This window comes from Chiloscyllium punctatum, chromosome 52 (genome assembly GCF_047496795.1).
Source record: "Chiloscyllium punctatum isolate Juve2018m chromosome 52, sChiPun1.3, whole genome shotgun sequence".
NCBI lineage: Eukaryota > Metazoa > Chordata > Chondrichthyes > Orectolobiformes > Hemiscylliidae > Chiloscyllium > Chiloscyllium punctatum.
In genome coordinates, this window is record NC_092790.1 from 11915058 (window position 1) to 11935059 (window position 20002).

The window sequence follows — 20002 nt, forward strand, 5'->3', positions numbered from 1 at the left end:
TCTTTATCATAAAGATCAATGAATCCTGACTCTCCAATTTCTATGTGATAACCATCCGTCATCCCATGCTAATACATTATCCATCATACTATGAGTTTCTGTTTGGTGGAAGAACCTTTACTTTGTGATACCCTGTGGAAAATCTTGGGAAAGCCTCATGTCTACCAGTTTCCCTTAATCAAGTCCGCTTGTTACATTCTCATGTGATCTCCAGAAAAAAATTTGCATCATTTTACAAGGCAGAACATAGTTTCCCTTTAACAAAACTATGCTGACTCTGCCGGAAGCTTTTCTAAATGTCCTGCAATTCCTTCCTTAATAACAGACTCTCGCGGGTTCCCAGCAATAATGGTTAGGCTAAGTGGTTCCTGATTTCTGTCTCGCTCCATCCTTGAAAACAGGTGCCATATTGGAGCTTCACGAGTTTCGCTGGAACACTTTTGTAATCCAGAGAGTGATGGAATATTTCACACAGTGGCACCAGTCACTCTGTAACCGCTTCGTTTAAAACCAACTATGAATTACTGCTGACCTGCCTATCCTTCGTCTTATCTGTTGTTAAAAACCTTGTACCTTTTGTTAGAGACAGTTCGAGAACCCTCCTATTACCATTTTCTTGATGATATTGAAATACTTACAGTGCCTTCCCTGTGAGGATTGATGTCAAATCCTGGTGTAAATTATCGGCCTGTTCCCTGTAGCCACTTCCCCAGTCACACCCTCTGAATGTCCTCAATATACTTTCCTGACTTTCTTTCTACCAAAAGTCACACACTCATCTTCAACTTTTTTATATACACACAGAAAAACTTGTGATGCTTGTTTTTATATTCCTTGCCAATTTATTTACATTTTTTAAATCCTTTTTCCATCTATTTCTTGCTTTTTCCAATAACCTTCTAGATTAATACAGTCATATTGCACACAAACATTTCATCTAACCATGCTGACCAGGTTATTCAAACTAAACTAGTCCCATCTGATTGCATTTGGTCCACATGTCTCTAAACGCTTCCCATTCATATGTTTGTTCAAATGTCTTTTAAATGTTGACACTGTACTTGCATGTAACAGCTCATCTGGCAGCTCATTCCATACACACACAACCACTGCGTGAAAAAGTTGACAATCCATTTAAAGCTATCACACTGACTACTGTATTTACATTCCAAACAGCAGGACTAATATCTGATAGAGAAGGCAACATGATTACAAAGTAAACAGATCAAATCGAAACTCTTCAGTCCTGCCACATCCAGTCAGAAATGGGGTTTAACCATGGAACAACTGACGAGAGAAAAGGACTCCACAAATATTATTTGAAAACAACGTTCACTGGTATTAGGTAATCGCTGAATAGATCAGCATTTATTGCCCAGAGGACTGTTAAGAGTCAATGACATTGCTGTGTGTCTAGAGTTACATGTGGACCAGAGCAGGCATGGATGGCAGCTTCCTTCCCTAAAGGACATCAGTGAACCAAATCGATTTCTCCCAAAAATCAGCAATTGATTCATGATCATCATTAGACTCTTAATCCCAAACATTTATTGGATTGGAGTTCGATCATGTACTGTAACAGGATTTGAACTCAGGTCACCAGAACATTCCTAGGGTTGTTATACTAACACATCTGCAGCAACACCACTCGGCTATTGCTTTGCCATTCCCCGAAAAAAATGGAACCTTCCTGCACATCAGTGTAAAAGACAAGGATGCAGTTATTCACCATCCTCAGCCAGGAGTATTGCTTGGATGATCCCCACAGAATCGCAGATGCCAGACTTAAAACAATTCGATTCGCTGCACGTAACATGAAGAAACAGCTGAACACAGTAGATACGAAAAAGGGAATGGATCCTGAAACCATTCCTGCAATTGAACTAAAGACTTGTGCTGCACAACAAGCCGTGTCTCTGTGGAAGCTGTTTCATTCCAGCTCCAACTCTGACATCTCCCTGGCAATGTGGAAAATTACACAAAATTGTCCCGTCCCCTAAGAGGAGATTAATTACAATCTGACCAACTACCTCCCCCTCAGTCCCATCACGATAATCAAATTATTAAGAATTCATTTGACAGAGCTGTCGACCACCACAGAAATAATGTGCACAGGCCCCCATGTGGAGACGGTGTTGCTGTGGAAGTGTCACTGGATTACTAATCTAGACCAGAATAATTCTCTGGCAGCTGGTGGAAGTTAGAAACAATTAATAAAATATCGAGATCTAAAATCTGGTGCCAGTAATATTGACCTTGAAGCGCATGTCCATTGTCAACGTAAATTGCCTTCCCCAATGTACATTCAGGAAGTGAATCTCCCGTGCGTTCCTGGTCGACCCAAAAAGTGACTCCAGATATACAGACATGTGGTAAACTCTTCAATTGTCTCTGAAGCGGCCATGCAAGCCCTTTATATCAAACTTCTCCGAGGTCTTAATAGCTAAAAATTAGATAACACCTGGCACCAGCCTCTATATCAGAAAAGGAATTAGGAAGCACAGTCCTGTACACACTGCAGAGACCTACTTCCTTACATCTGAGAGCTTATAACAACAATAACAGAGCTTTCCCACAGACAGCACAGAAACATCGCGAAATGAGTCGGCCTTTCAAAACAATGAGCCTTCCCCACTCTAGGTTTTGGCCAAACAACTCTTCAATTAATCTTTCCCTAACACTATATACTGTACATCGTTTGAAGTGATCATATGTCAGAAAGATATGAAGGAGGAACTTTGGTCCGTCAATTTTGCTCCTCCATTCAATATAACAATGGCTGATCCTGAATCTCCACACCAACCTCCTGCTGCAACTTCACCCCTTTAGTGTCCAAATATCCTTACTTATATTCAGTGCCTTAGTTTCTGCAGTCTTATGTGGGACAGAATTCCCCAGGTTTATCAGTCTGCGAGTGCAGACACTTATTCTCATCTCAATGCAGAGTGGCTTGCCTGTACCTAATACTGTGACCCTTGTTTTAGACGTCCCAGCCAGTGGAATTATCAGCCCTGCTGACAATCTGTTTCACCCTGTCAGAGTTTTATATATTTCACTGAGATCTCCACCATTCTTCTAAACTCCATGGAATACAGACTCAGTCGCCTCAAACTTTGCTCCCACAACAAGCCTGTCATCCCAGAGATCAATCTGGTCATCCTTCACTGCACTCCCTCAATGTCAGGTTTGCCCTTTATTAGATAAGGAGACGAATACTGCACGCATATTGCACAATGTTCAAGGTGGGTGCTCACCAATGCCTTGTGTAGCTGCCGTAAGACACACCTGGGCTCAAACCCCCCCGGACATGGAGGTCAACACACCATTTATCTTTCTACCTGCTTTCTGTTGCAGCAGTAATGCTTTCTGTGAGTGGAGTACAAGGATATCGAGATCCTTTTCAACGACAGAGCTCCCCACTTGGTGGGTCTATGTATACTGGTCAGTGTGCCAATATCAATCCCAGTATTGACTTCTGGCTTCAGAACTGACTGCCCTGAATGGACCTTGGAGTTTGGTGAAGAAGTCAACAAAAGTATACACATAATATCTTCATGCAGCAACTTCTTGACTTTAATTCCTTTGAAATGCTAGCCTGTTAGTCTATTTTTCCAAACAAATTGCTCAATTTTACGTATAGCCACATTGTTCTTCATCTGCCACGTATTTTGCCATTTCGTCCACTTCTCGCAATCACTTGAAACTTTTTTATATCCTCCTCACCCGCTCACAATCTCAGTTTGGTACCGTCAGCAGATTTGGAAAGATTACATTTAATACCCATGAACACATGTTTGATCTGTTTTCTGAATAGATGGGGCCCAAACCTCAATTCCTGTATTATCCCGCTAGTCATTGCTTTCTACTGCAAAATACATGGAACGATTTATGCTGATGCACTTTTTCCTGTCGGCTCTCCTATTTTCAACCCATGCCAGTGTATTAGATCTCGCTGTTACACACTGTTATGGACCAGGACAGACCCCTCAAATCATTTCAAGGAAGTAGCACAGACACAAATTTTGCTCGCTGACTTAAGCACGTGTAAGGCGAATATTCCAGGGGTGATGCAGCTGGTCAAATCACTTAATTTTAAACAAAACAGAATGTTTTTGCAAGATTACTGAGTGAGACGCAAACAGAAGAGGATACAACACAGAATAACCTAACCTATCCGAAAACCTAACAGGTGATCCCAACTTAATGATTGTGTTCCAAGTACTTGATATAATCCCCATAAACACCCTATGGCTTAACCGAAAGGAAAAACAAAATCAGACCAAGTTTCTTACAGGAGCGATGTCAGAGAGGGGGAGGAACAACATGGACCTGCTTTTCTGGGCCTGGTAGCTTCACAACTGGCTGCCTGCTTTAAGTAAACAGCCAGACTGCGGAAAATCAGACCAAGCAAACCAAAGCAGAGGAGCAAAACTGGGATAACTGGCCACTCCCCTTTCATAAGAACAGAAGAACTAGGAGCAGGAGTAGGCCGTCTGGTCCTCTGCCATTCAATAAGATCATGACTGATCTACTCGTAGACTCTGATCTACTTTCCCACGCTCTCACTGTATCCCATATTTACTTTATTGTTCAAAAAGTATCTATCTTAGTTTTAAACCTTTTTCTGAAGTAGTACCAACTACTTAACTGAGCAGGGAATTCCAGAGATTACAAACCTCTGTGTGAAGAGTTTCCTTCTCAATTCAATCCTGAATCTACTCCCTCTAATATTGAGGCCATTCCCTCTTCTTAGCTTCACCTGCCAGTGGAAACATCCTCTCTACTTCTATCTTATATACTCACTGCTTAAATTTATATGTTTCTATGAGGTAATCCCCTCATTCTTCTAAATTCCAATGAATATAGTTCCAGTCTGCTCTATAACACCTCATAAGCCAACCCCCTCACCTCTGGAATTACCCGAATAAACAACCTCTGCACCCCGTCCAGTGCCAGTATATTCTTCCTGAAGTAAGGAGACCAAAACTGCATGCAGTACTCCAGGTGTGGCCTCACCAGCACCCTGTACAGATGCAACATAACCTCCCTGCTTATAGCCTCAATCCCTTTAGCAATGAAGGGCAACATTCCATTTGCTTTCCTCAGTAATTGCTGTAGCTGCAGACCAACCTTCTATGATTCATGCACATGGACACGCAGGTCCCTCTGTTCACCAGCATGCTGCAACGTTTTACCATTCAAGTAATAATCCTTTTTACTGGCACTCCCAACAAAATGGATGATATCACATTTATCAACAGTGTATTCCATCTGCCAGATCTTTACCCACTCACTCAAAATATCTATGTTCATCCACGAGGTCTCACAGTCCTCTACATGCTTTGCTATGAAACACATCTTCGTGTCATCTGAAAACCTTGACACACTACACGTTCTCCCCAACTCCAAATCATCTATATAACTTGTGAATAATTGTGGCCCCAACACCGATCCCTGAGGCACACCACTAGGTATTGATTGCCAGCCAGAATGTCACTCCCTTACACTCACAATTTGCTTCCTGTTAGTCCAGCAACCCTCTGATAATTTACCTGTAACGTCATGCACCTTTTTCTTATGCAGCAGATTCTTGTGTGGCAACTTGTTGAAGACCTTTTGGAAATCTAGGTACACCATAGCCACTGGGGCCTCGTTGTTCACCTTGCTCGTATTGTCTCCATAGATTTCCAAAAGACTTGTTAAACATGACCTGTTCTTCATGAACCCATGCTGCGTCTGCGCAATGGGACGATTTCTATTGAAATGCTTTGCTCTTTCTTCCTTGATAATACACTCAAGCAGTTTCCCCACTACATAGGAAAAGCTAACTGGTCTATAATTCCCCATATTTTGCTTACCTCCTTTTTTGAACAGTGGCATCACATTTGCTGTTTTCCAATCTGCTGGGAATACCCTGGAGTTCAGCAAATTTTATCAAATTGCCACAATTGCATTTACTATTTCTCACGATATCGCTTCTAGAACTCTGGAATGCATTCCATCACGGCCAGGAGATTTGCCTACCCTCAGCTCCGTTAGCTTGTGCAACACTATCTCTTCCATAATAATGATTGTTTCCAAGGTCCTCGACTACCTCCGTCTCTTTGGCAGTTACTAGCATGCTATTGGTGTCCTCCACTATGATGACAGATAAAGAACTCCTGTTCAATGTCTCGGCCATTTCGTCATATCCGATGACGAAATGACCATTCCCATCCTCTGAAGGACCAACATTTACATGAGCCTTTTTTTAAATTTTACATATTTATGGTATCATCTATCTATCTTTATATTCTGTACTTGTTTCTTTTTTCTTCTCGTGTTCTATCATACTTTTCTTTATAGTTCGTTTTGTGGCTTTCTGTTGACCTTTAATGTTTTGCCCAATCTTTTAGGTTTCTGCTGTCGCATTCCTTCTCTTTCAATTTGATAGCGTCCCTTTTTACCTTGGGCACAATTGACAGATTACCCATTTTATTGGAGTCTTTCCTTTTCACTGGAATATACTTTTGCCACGGAAATTAAAAATCTTCTTTGAAAATTTTCCACTGCTTGCCAACTCTCCCATCATGAAGTATTTGTTTTGAGGTGACTTTAGCCAACTCCTCCCTCATTCTATTGTAGTCTCCCTGTTATTGGATTTTATCTTCACACACTCCATCTGCATTCTAAATTCAACCATACTGTGATCACTCCTTCAGTATGATGTGAATAATTATTCCTGTCTTATTGTACATGACCAGACCTACGATACCTTGCTCCTCATCATGCGTGCTTTTATTTTAGACTTGAAAGCATTCCCAAGTAGTCAAACCCAGACTTTGTGGATCCGCTGCTTTTAAGACAGTCATGTAAAATAAAACAAGAGCGGAATAAGCTTGTTAAAGGAGTAGCATTGTCACAATGCTAGAGTTGGGACTTCATCAAAAGTGTTTCTGATAATCCAAATTCAGTGCATCCATTGCTGCGCCATAATTTATTTCCCATCAATTTCTCAAATATGATTGGCCTTTAATAAATCGGCAATGACTTTATCTATGTTCATTACTTTTATATTAATATAATGTTCTAAGTTCCCTAAAAACGCGTCCTTTGTAATAGACTCTTGTATTGTCCTGATTGCTTTTTTGGTGCTAAGCAGACTGTGATTCCCTGCCTCCATCAGAAATACTGGGGTTACATCTGCTGCTGTCAATTCTGTGAATTGAGTTCCAGAATCACAAAGCATTTGGAAGAGGATAAACAGAGTATTCATTGTTACCTTGGCCACCTCCCTTAGTAATCAACAAAAAGATTAACAGGTCATGGGTATTTATCATATTTCAGTCAAAATAATTTCTCCAAAACTGTTGATGTACAGATTTTATTCTATTTACTTTTTTGCAGTAGACTGAGAAGTGCTTGGAGTTTACTTTTTGAAATGCTTTCTTTTGTGAAGGCAGAACAGGAGTGGTTGCTTCATAGTCCTGCCATTTTCCTATTCTCTGGTTTCAGCCTGTAAGGAATAGAATAACTTTCTCTAACATTTCACCTTGGTATACTGTATGTTGAGAAGGTTTTACATTTCACTCCTCTTAATGTACGCTTCATAAACCCACCATTTCCTCTCTTAGGCAGCTCAGTGATTGATCTTCCACAGCCACACAATCACAGAAGCAATCTCTGTACACTCAGAAATACAGTACAATCTACATTAGTCCCACTTTCATGCATCAGGCCCATAGGCGTGAGTGTTTTGACACTTCAAGTGCTTGTCCACGTACCTTTTAATGGCTATCCGATGACCCACCACAACTGCCCTCTCAAAAAATGCATTCCAGACGCCAACATCCTCTGGGTGAAAAACCATCCTGAAATCCTCTGTAAATCTCAACTCCTTCACTTTAAAAGTGTGCTCATTTGTTCTTGACCCTCTGACTTAAAGGAACCGCTGCTGTCTATCCACCCTATCCATGCACTTCATGATCTTGCTCTTCTAAATCACGTTCCCCTCAGTCTTCTCTGCTCCAAAGTAACCAACCCGGGCTGATATGTTCCATTCCAGGGAACATCCTGTTGAATCTCCTCTGCGCCACTTTCAGTGCAATCACATCTTTCCTGTAATATGGATCCCTGAACTACACACAGTATTCCATTTTGACCTAATCAAAGTGCCATATAGCTCTTGTAATCTATGCATCGATTAGTAAAGGCTATGCCTGCTGTCTCCAATTACTTCTTAACTAATCTATTACCCAGTCCCGTCACATTTAGGGATGTGTGGAGAAGCACCCTCTGAACTTGCGAGTCTGCTGATATTTATTGAGTCCTCCCATGTCTGGTTCCTTCCTTCAAAGTGCATCACCTCATATTTATCAGGGTTACATTCCATCTGCCATTGATCTGCCCATCTGACCATTCCATCTGTATCTTCCTGTAACGCAAGATCTTCTTCCTCACTGCCAACCACCCGAGTAATCTATATGTCAGACACAAACCTAATTACTACATTCACCCCATGCCCCTTCAGTTCACATCTATATCATTTATGAATACAACAATAATGAGGGACACAGCACTGACACACAAACAGTCTTCGACAACCACCTATTTTCTGCAATAGTTTCTCGAACACTGATCTGATACTCACTGTAGTACCTTGGTTAATCTCGACAGCCCTTCCCATAAAGGGTGTTCTCTCGTCCTCAGCACCTTACCTGTGACCAGATTGTATTTAAACATTTTCATCAGCGCCTTTCATCCTTTGTCTACAACAGCAGCCTGAGATGTAACTGAGCTGGAACTAGGGACATGTCCAATTTTATACCAGCCAAAACTATCAATCTCTGTCCACATATTACATCAATATGCTCAAGAACTTCTCAGCCCATCTTCTCGAATTCTGTCTCTGCATCCTCCTTCTCCCAAGTAAAACAGACGTGAAGCTCTCATATATCAATCTATCAATGTTCACCAGATTCACAAACAGATTCCCGCCTTGATCTCAGGCCAAGTTTCGTCAGCAGAAAACCTTGCTATCTGAGGGATTAATCTGCAGAATGCCCATTCAGTATATGGGATCGCTATACTTTATTTAGATCAAGACATCAAAATTGTATACAATGCTCCAGGCACAGTCTAGGAGAAATTGAGGACTGCAGATGCTGGAGATCAGAGCTGAAAAATGTGTTGCTGGTAAAGCACAGCAGGTCAGGCAGCTTCCAAGGAGCAGGAGAATCGATGTTTCGGGCATAAGCATTCCTGAAGAAGGGCTTATGCCCGAAACGTCGATTCTCCTGCTTCTTGGATTCTGCCTGACCTGCTGTGCTTTACCAGCAACACATCTTTCAGCTCCAGGAAAAGTCTCACCAGCATTCTGTGTAACTAGTGCAGAATGTTTTTACTGCTCATCTGAACAAATTACTGCAGAAGCTGAAATCTGAACTGAAACTAACACATGCTAGACACCACAGTGAGTCAGACAGCATCCGCAAAAGGGAGGAAGTTAACGCTTTGAGTCTGGTTGACCCTTCATCGTCTGTATTCGTATTGCCTTTAAATGAAGGCAAACTTAACTTTTACCTTCCCTGTTTGCATGTGTTCCTCCCAATATCCTTTGCTTTAATGTTTTCGGTTAAGTTACTATGTGTGCTGATTAAAATTCCTCCTGAATATCTGACGATTTGGCATCAATTGCTTCTCTATGGTTAGGTCGACAAGATATATCTTCAAACAAAACGTTTGTAAATTATAACTTTCCTTTCATAAATGCAGAATAATTCTCTTGAAGTTTGCTTTTCCTTTCTCAGTCTCCAATATCACATTCGTTATGATAGATTGCAAAAGATCATTTCCTGCAGATGACAAGTAAACTGGTCTGTAGTTTTCCACTCCTTCTTCTTCCCTTCTTAAATCGTTGGAATGCATTTATATCCTTTCAAATTGAATACGGATAAATACAGTCATCCACAGTACAATCCATCTGTGTATTGCTGCTTTCACTGACATTGCAGTATGAAGGACATCTGGTCTGTCAGATTTATCAATCCTCAATCCAGGTATGTTGTCATATACTACCACGTCACTAGTATGAATGATTTTAGTATTTAGTTACAAACGTTCTATGGTACTTCTGGGATATTATCTGGATCTTCGTCCGTGAAGGCAGACATAATGTAACAGTTTCACCTCCCTGTCAATTTTCTGTTCTCTGTCCACACATTCACTGTGCCACATTTGGCCTTGTTTTCATTTTCCTTTCAAATAGGGACATACACTTTTCGCCAGTATTTAACAAGAACAAAAAAAATTCCAGCAAAGGAACAGATCCTTCGGGCCTTCCAAGCCTGCACCGATCCAGATCCTCTATCTAAACTGGTCACCTATTTTCAAAGGATCTGTATCCCTCTGCTCCCTCCCCATTAATGTATCTGTCTATATACATATTAAATGTCGCTATCGTGACCACTTCTCACATCTGTGCTGGCATTGCGTTTCAGGCATCGGCCAGTCTCTGTGTAAAGAACTTTCTGAACATATCTCCCATAAACCTTTTCCCTCTCATCTTGGATTCCTGACCACTAGAAATTGAGTACCCCTCTCTGGGAATAAGCGTCTTGCTATCCACCATGTCTATGATTTTGTAGAACTCAATCAGGTGCCCCGAACTTCTGTCAGTCTAATGAAAATAATCCTAATATAGCAAACCTCTCTTCATAGCCAGTTCCCTCCAATTACAGGAAATATCCTGGGGAAACCCCTCTGCACCCTCTCCAAAGCATCCACATCCTGTTGGTAAGTTGGCGATCGGAACTGTATGAACTATTTGAAATGTTGTTGAACCAAAGCCATAGACAACTGTAACATGACCTGTCATCTCTTGTACAAAATATACTCCAACAGATTCCCTCCTGTGGATGACAAGTTAACTGGTCTGTATTTCGCCACTTTCTCTTTTCTACCCTTTTTAAAATGGTGGAATGCAGGAAGCAAAGTATGTTTTATGCCTTCTTGACCACACTGTATACCTGCCCCTCGAAGGAACAATGGATCTGAACATCCAGATCTCTCTGTACACCAATTTTGCCCAGGGCTTTTTTTTCCATTTACCATATAGTTCATTCTTGAATTGCATCTTCCAAAATGCATCATCTCACATTTGTCCAGATTGAACTCTATTTGCCATTTCTCTGCACAACTCTCCAATCTACCTATTTTCTGCTGCATTCTCTGACAGTCCCCTTCACTTTCTGCTACTCCACCAATCATAGTGCCATCTGCAAACTTATTAATCAGACCACCTTTACCTTCCTTTAGTTCAGTTATGTATATAATAAACAATAGCGGTCCCAGCACTAAACCCTGTGAAACACCACCCAGAACAGTTCTTCATTTTGGGAAACTCCCTTCCACTGCTATTCTCTGTCTGCTGCTGCCCAGCCTGTTCTCCATCCCTTTAGCTCGTAGACCCTGGACCCCTTGCAATTGCACCTTCTCCGTCAGCTTATCTCACCAAAACCCTTACCGAGGTCCATTATATAACATCTACAGCTTTTTCCTGACTATCAATTTTCACTTCTGCAAATAAATCTATTATGTTTGCGAAGATGGGACCTCCCCGGAACAAAGCCAGGGAAGGTCTTGTTTGGAGTCCGTCTGTGCTGTACTCTGGAATCAGACGGGTTTTAGTTCCAAGCAAAAATTTATAAAGTGCCATATTGACTGACTGTCGACAAAGTGCATGGTGTTTTAAAAAAAACAAAATTGAATGCATTTGCAAATACAAATCTGCAAAGTAATTTCACCCCACAGATTTATGCGTGTATGCATGTGAGAAATGCGGAGTGTGTGTGCGCGGGGGTAGGGGAAGAGTGAGAGAGACAGCGCTCGTATGTGTGTTTGTGAGAGAAATACCGTGTGTGTGTGTGTGTGTGTGTGTGTGTGTGTATACGCAAGAGTGGCAGGTGTGCGTGTCCTCGTTAAGACACAGACAGATTTGGCAGATCCCTTTCCCCACACAGACTAACGCTCTGGTTTCAGAGCTTCCACACTCTGCAGCGTCTGCTCCATTTGTTGTTCATGTTACAGACCCAGAGACTGTAACTACAGTCCCCAAGCTCCATCCAGAGTTGGGTCTCAAAATCCTCAGGTGTCCCTGAATGTCTGGGGCAACTCACAGCACACCCTCCAGCAAACCATCCCCAACACCTCCACTAAAGTTTGAATAACAGGATTCAGTAAGAAGATTTTAATAGAGTCATAAAGTCACACAGATGTACAGCATGGAAACAGACGTTTTGATCCAACCTGTCCTTGCCGACCCGATATCGCAACTCAATCTAGTCCTACCTGCCAGCACCCGGCCCATATCCCTCCTGACGCTTCCTATTCACATACCGATTCAAATGCCTCTGAAATGTTGCAATTGTACCAGCCTCCATCACTTCCTCCAGCAGCTGATTCCATACACGTACAACATTGTGTGAAAAAGTTGCCCCTTCGGTCTCCTTCCCCTTTCACGCTAAACCTATGCCCTCTCTTTCTGGACTCCCCGACCCCAGGGAAAATACTTTGTCTATTTACACTATCCATGCAGCTCATATTTTGCAAACCTTCCTAAGGTCACCTTTAGGCCTCCGACGCAAGTTCGATGCCTGCCCCTTTACAATAATACACAAGTGGCTTCCTCGTGCTACTGACCACACGATCAGCTGAGAGGGACAAACACAGGTGTTCAGTGGACAGCTTCAGTCTAAGTTTCAAAGACGTGAGTCAAAACTGCTGAATCCCTCCTGTCCAACATGGATCATTAAACTGTCAGCTTTTTTTTCTTTATTCCATGTGTGTGAGAGTAGTGCAAGAGCGCTGCAGGATTGCACATATAACATGGAACATGGGACACACGGGGAAGTGAAAAACAGCCCACACACACCATTTTATTATTTCTGAGTTTCACAATGTCAGCACTCTATACATTAGGGAGCCAAAACCCAAAGCGAGGGAAAGATACGGAAGGACAGAAAAATTCACATTAAAGATAGAAATAGATAATTAAGATAGAAGTAGGCCATATTTGTGAAATATGGGGAAAAAGACAGGGCAGTGTGACGAACTGGGGAGCTCTGCAGACTATGCTAATGTATTGCTTAGAAAATGAACTATCTGCCCAGCATGGAGAGCTGTGCAGACCGTGCCAGTGTATTGCTCAGTAAGGTGGACGATCTGCCCAGCATGGGGAGCTGTGCAGGCCGTGCCAGTGTACTGCTCAGTAAGCTGAACTGTCTGCCCAACATGGGGAGCTGTGTACACTATGCCAGTGTTTTTCAGCTCAGTATTGGCCGGGGATGGGATGTAGTCAGAGGAACGAAATGCAATCTGTAACCAGAAGAGAACAGAACATAATGACCTCAATGCTTTCAATAGTTAAGCAGCAAGGGCAGTGATAAAATGAATCATGCTTCAGAGTTGAAACAAGGCAGGTCAACATAGAGACCCGTGAGTAACAGAGAAGCAAGGAGGGAGAGAGTGAATTAACAAGTTCATTGCTGCAGTTAGTAATGGTTTGTAAAGTGAACATCTCGATTTAGAGTCTCAGCAGGAAGAATAACAGCGACAATGATAGTAGAGTCAATGAAAGGACAGTATTACAGTCAATCATGATTTATAAAATTAATGACTGAACACTGAGACTTAGCAGGGACACCAAAGAAAGCCAGGATTGGATAATAAAAATATTGAATAATGTAAAGTGCATATTCTACCCGCCACCATAATGGGTTTCGATCATAATATGTAGAAAGAAGCCAAACATCCCAATATAAACTCCTGTCCATTCTTGAGACATTCCAGCCTAATGTTCTCAGATTTTGATTCATTGTTGGAACATTCCAGACACTTGTGCTCAGATTCTGATCGCTCTCCACTGCATCTCTGGAGCTGCCGATCTCTTTTAATGCAGTCGGTGGTGCTCCCACTCATACTGTGGAATGGCACATTCAACGGAACCCATTTATCATTAAAAGATGGAACCCCTCCACTGGGATGATTACAATCCATGGAGACTGGCATTAATCGCAGTCACTAAACAAAAAGGCTCAGTTAACCCCTTCCTTTCGTAACTTTTCCTATCCCAATAAAAGGGGACATTTACTTAGTCTGGGTGGAATAGATGGGCGTTGCTTAGGGACGGACCATAAATCTTTCAGTCTTCTTATTCTTTCTTCCGTGTACGTGGGAGTAGTGCAAGAACACTGCAGGACTGTTTATATTACATACTGTTTATAAAGGGCGATGGAGATAAATAAACAGACCAGCTGCATAAGGTGACCAGTGGGGACACTTCCATAAACAATAAACCAGTGTACACTCTTTATTGCTCATTGGCGTTGTGCAGTGCTGCTCCTTGTGACATCATTCAGAACATTGAGACTGCTACTCAGGAACAGGAGAAGGTAATTCTGTCCCCATGCGTCTGTTACAGATGGACAGGAGGAGATCATTCAGCCTCTCAACCCTGTAACAGATGGACAGTGGGAGGCCATAAATCCTCTCGGGTCTGTTCCAGAGGGATAGGAGGAGACCATTGAGCCTCTCGGGTCTATTGCAAATGGACAGGAGGAGGCCATTCAGCGCATTCAGCCTGTTACAGAGAGACAGTAGGAGGCCATTCAGCCTCTCCGGTCTGTTGCAGAGGGACAGGACGAGGCCATTCAATCTATTGAGTCTGTTCCAGAGGGACAGGAGGAGGTCATTCTGCTTCTTGAGCCTGTTAATCAGTAACTACCAGTTTTAAAATACTTATGGAGAAGAACAGTCCTGACATAAATGGTAAAGTTCTAAATTGAATCAGGCCAACTTAGAACGTTTTGTATTGGAAATTTCAAAAGCTGCTTGGGAGAAACTTGTGACAGGAAAGTAGGAGGTCATCACAAATGAGATTACAGAGTCTAGATAGAGTATGTTCCGGTTCATGAGCAATGCAAGGCTGGTCGGGAATGCTGGATGGCGAGCGGAGGTGAGGTTCTGTTCAAGAAAAAGACGGAAGCATATGATAGGTACAGACAGTAGGGATCGAGTGAATCCATCGCGGAGTACCAGGGCTATAGGCTAATATTCAAGAGGGAAATGTGGAGCGTAAACTGGGGGCATAAGATATCTTTCGAAAATAAGGTAATGGACAATCCAAAGAGATTCTACCAATACATTGAGGTCAAAAGAGTAACTAGGGAGAGGACAGGGTCCTTTGAAGATCAGAAAAGTGACCTATCTGTGGAACTACAGGAGATTGGTGAAATTCTACATCAATATTTTGCATCAGTATTTACTGTGGAGAAGGATATGGAAGGTAGAGAAATTGGGGAAATGAATGGTGATATCTTCAAAAGCGTCCATATTACAGAAGATGAGGAGCTGGCCATCTTAATTGCATTAAGGTACGTAACTCCCTCTGACCTTTTATGTGACTCTTGGATAGGCACTTGGAAGTTCGTACAATGAAGGGCACATATGTTAATCTGATCTTAGAGTAGGAGAAACTGCCGGCACAACATCAACAACTCAAGGGCCTGTACTGTGCTGCACTGTTCTGTGTTCTATAACCTGATCAGGAGTATCCCAGAATCTGTTGGGAAGCCAGGGAAGCATTGTTTGATATCAAGCTGAGATATTTTTATCATGGACAGCCACAGGTACGGTTGTGCCATTGTTTAAGAACAGTTGGTAAGGAAAAGTGAGGTAACTATAGACCGGAGGGCCTGATGTCATTCGTGGGTAAGTTGTTGGAGGGGATTCTGAGGGACAGGACTTACTTGTGTTTGGAAAGGTAAATTCTGATTAGCGACAGTCAACATGACTTTGCATGTGGGAAATCTTGTCTCGCTAATTTGATTTAGTTTATTGAAGAAGTGAAGAATAAGATTGATGACGGCACAAAAATAGAACTGTGGAATAGAATATGAACTTTAATAAGGCATTCAAAAAGGTTCCACATGGTAAACTGTTAAACATGGTTAGATCTCATGAAATACAGGGAGAGTTGTAGTTAATTCGCTCAAAGGTAAAAGATGAAGGTAATACTGGTGCGGCATATTTTATTTGGACTGGAGGCCAGTGACCAGCAGTGTACCATAAGGATCTAATGGATTTTGTCATTTATGTAAATGATTTGGATGTGAATATTAATAAGAATAGTTAGTGAGTTTACAGGTAACACCAAAATTGGTGGGTAGTGGACAGTAAAGATGACTAACTCAGAGTAAAATGGGACCCTGATAAGATGTGCCAAAGTGACGAGGAGTGGCTGATGAAGTTAATGTCAGACAAATGGATGGTGTAACATTTTTGTGAGCCAAATTGGGTCGGCACTTGTAGGCAGGATCCTGGGAAGTGTTTCCAAACACAGACAGCTAAGTAGAAACTATAGAAACCCTGCAGTGTGGAAACAGGCCATTTGGCCCATAGAGTCCACACTGACCCTCCAGATAACATGCTGTCCAACACACCCATACGTTACCCCAGTGACTCTACATTTCCCTTAGACAATCCACCTAACCTGCTTTTCCTTGGATACTTTGGGGCAGTTTACTGAGGCCACTGAACCTATCCTGTACATTTTTAGACTGTGGGAGGAAAACCAAGCACACGAAGGATACCCACACAAACACGGGGAGAAAAAACAAACACCACACAAAGAATGACCAAAGGGTGGAATCGAATCCAGGTCATTGGTGTTCTAAGGCACTATTGCGAGCCACTTTGCCACCTAACGACCATCGGAGTGAGTGACTTATTTCTCCCACTCTCTCTGTAGCTTACACATCTGTCTGGATGATGTCGAATTCCAGCGTGGTGCCTCTGTCAAGCCCTCCTTAACCTTCACCCCAGGATTCACATTCTAATGGACAGGGCCTTAAGCTGTGAATGACACATTACCTGCACAGCTTCCCTCACCCCTTCTCCTCCTATCCAGATCAATTGTTCCATTAATACTGCAGCATGCAAGATAATTGCTGATCTAAAATAAAACAAAGAGCTGTATACTCTGGAGATCGGTGACCAATAATGTTCTGATGTATACTCCCCAGATTTGAAACATTGACTCTGCTCTCTTCTGACAAAGGATTGCGAGAAAGTGACAACTACAAATGCAGTGAATTCTAAAGTGAATTCCTGATGAAGGATTTCTGACTGAAACACAGTCTTTCCTGCTCCTCGGATTCTGCCTGACCTGCTGTGCTCTTCGGGGGCCACACTTTTCGATTTTCTTCCTTCAGATGCAACCAGACCTGTTGAGGTGTTCCTGCAAATTCTTTTGTATCTAATTTCCTGTTTATAACGTAAACAAAGATTTCCCTGCAGTATTGACTTCTATGCACATCTCCCACCAATGTTTGTTTCTTCTTCTTTGTTCTAAGCTGCAGTCAAACTGCGTCTGTATAAACTGTCTTGATGCCTTTCTCGATGTTACAAAATCTCGCTGCATTTTGTTTGAAAAACGCATGGATGAGAAAGGCTGAGATAGATATGGGCCAAGTACAGGAAAATTTAGTCAATGTGAACTGACATTTTGGTCGGAATGTACCAGTTCTGGCTGAAGGGCCTTTCTCCGTGCAATAGGATTGTACGACTGTAAATGAAAGTAGTTTGGGATATAGACAGTGGGATGGGGTGTCGGTGGTTGAGAAAAAATATCATGGAAAGATATGTTCACAGGTTTCAGAATTCTGAATGTAGACATGTCGATAGCATCTGACAACATAAGCCAACATTACCAGGAATGATGGTTGAATGGAATATTGGTGTGAGTTCAGATGACGGAGAGTTTTGGATGAGGATTTGTTCTTCAGCTTTGTTCCTGGGAGTGGGGTCAGCAGAGTCTTTGACTCTGGGCTGAATCTAACACTAATTTCTCTCAGTGTCATTTTCATTGAGTGACAGAGCGATTGTCTGTCTGAGACTGAGCTAGTTCCTGGTGCTATCTTATCGAACTCACCTCATCCACTACCCGCCCCACCGCATGGTGTCCCTGTCATTCAATGCCAGCCTGATTCTCCCTCTCAGCACGGTTGGAGGCATTCACCATCGCCTGAAATCCCTGGATATTCTGTGATCCCTGGCACTGATGTCAAAATAAACACTTGTGGGCAAATAATTGAACTTTCTCAGTTTGGAGATGCCCTGCCCAGTTGAGGCCGAGCATGGCAGATTAGACAATAGATGCAGGAGCAGGCCATTTGGCCCTTCGAGCTATCACCAGCATTCATTATGATTATGGCTGATCATCCACAATCAGTATCCTGTTCCTGCCTAATCCCCGTAAACCTTGATTCCACCATCTTTAAGAGCTCTATCCATCCATAAGGGGCAATTACATCACGGGTTTGTCGACAGGAGCATTGGTGTCCTGGTGGATGGGATAGTAGAGAGTGCGACCATTCTCTTCTCAAAGGAAGCCACACCAGCAGACCCACCAAGCATGGTCTGAGCTCAACCACCCAGCTCAGTGCAGTATCTGTGATCTGAAGAAATGTCAAGCAATACAGGACAAGCATCAATAACCTTCCCCACTCTGTCAGGATAAGGGTAATTGTATTCTCTCTGCTCCCTCACATTCACTGTATATATGTTATAGCACCTACCTCAGAACAAAGCTCATGCTCCAACATTCTCACTGCTGTAGGCAGCACCTCCCCCTCCTCTCTCTAGCCTTTGTGATACCCCCACTCATTTATAAAATGCTCTGGAGAGTGCTGATTATGGAATGTTCCAGATAACGTTCCAAACAATTCCCGGTTTCAGGAGAATGACAGTGCCCCAGTGTGGAAAACATGAGGGGAAGGAACAGTGTGTCTTTTAAAAATTAAAATTACATGCACACGAAATTGAAATCCATCATGAGGCCATTCTGTCCTTCAAATGTGCTCTAACATTTAGTAAGATCGGGAGTGATCTAACTGTCTCCTAAGCTCCATGTTATAGGAACTTTCAGTCATTCAGCCCTCGGTGTCCTGTCACTGACCAGACGACACTCAGACATTTTTATCCTGGGTTTCTTCAAGCATGTGTTCCTTAGGCATTTCCCATGGGGAGGGACTCTCCTACCAATATGTCCCATCAGCTTTCTACTTTCATGCAATAGTAAGCATCCTTCAAACAGACCAATCAGAAATATACTGTTATTTAATAGTTGTCGATATCTAAACAAGTATTACTCTGGTTATTTTACTTGTGTCACCTTATTGCATTCAGCTCAAGATAGCATCTAAACACTTGTTGCCACAATTTCCAGCAGAGAACATCTTTATCCTCAGCTGGTACCTTGACCGTTACTTGATTGGTACCGTTTTCCTTGTTATGAAAGCTTCTCTTGCCCTTTGTCTGTGAGTGTTTCTGTCTGAAACAGTTACACAGGCTCCCACCCAGTTGGCTGGATGGCTGGTTTGTGATGCAGTGGGAGGCCAATAGCGCAGGTTCAATTCCCCACACTGACAGAGGTCACCATGGAGGGGACGTTCTCTCAACCTCCAGGGCTCAACGCCACTTTCCTGCTAACCCCTCAACTCGCTGATTTGTCAAAATCCAATCCAGCCCATCTGTAAAAACATTCAGTGACCCAGCCTTCATAACTCTCTGGGTTAGTGTAATTCAGACTTCACAACCTTCTGAAAGAAGACATTTCTTTGTGTCTCAGTTTCAAATCGATATTCCTTATTCTGTCTCTGAGTTCGAGACTCTGCCCAGGTGTGGAAACACATTCTCAGCGTCTACCTTGTCAAGCCCCCTCTGTATCCTTTACGTTTCAGTAATATCACGATCATTCATTTCAAGCACAATGAATAATCACGTCACCATTTTAGATGTATTCAATAATTCAACCTTTTCATCCCAGGAACCTGCGTACTGTATCAATCTAGCTACTTGCTGCATCACCACGCTGACTTTATGTTTCATACACAGGAACACTCCAATCCCTTTTTACTGCTCCTTTGTTGGGAGTCTTCTTCATTAAATAACAGACTGCCTTTTG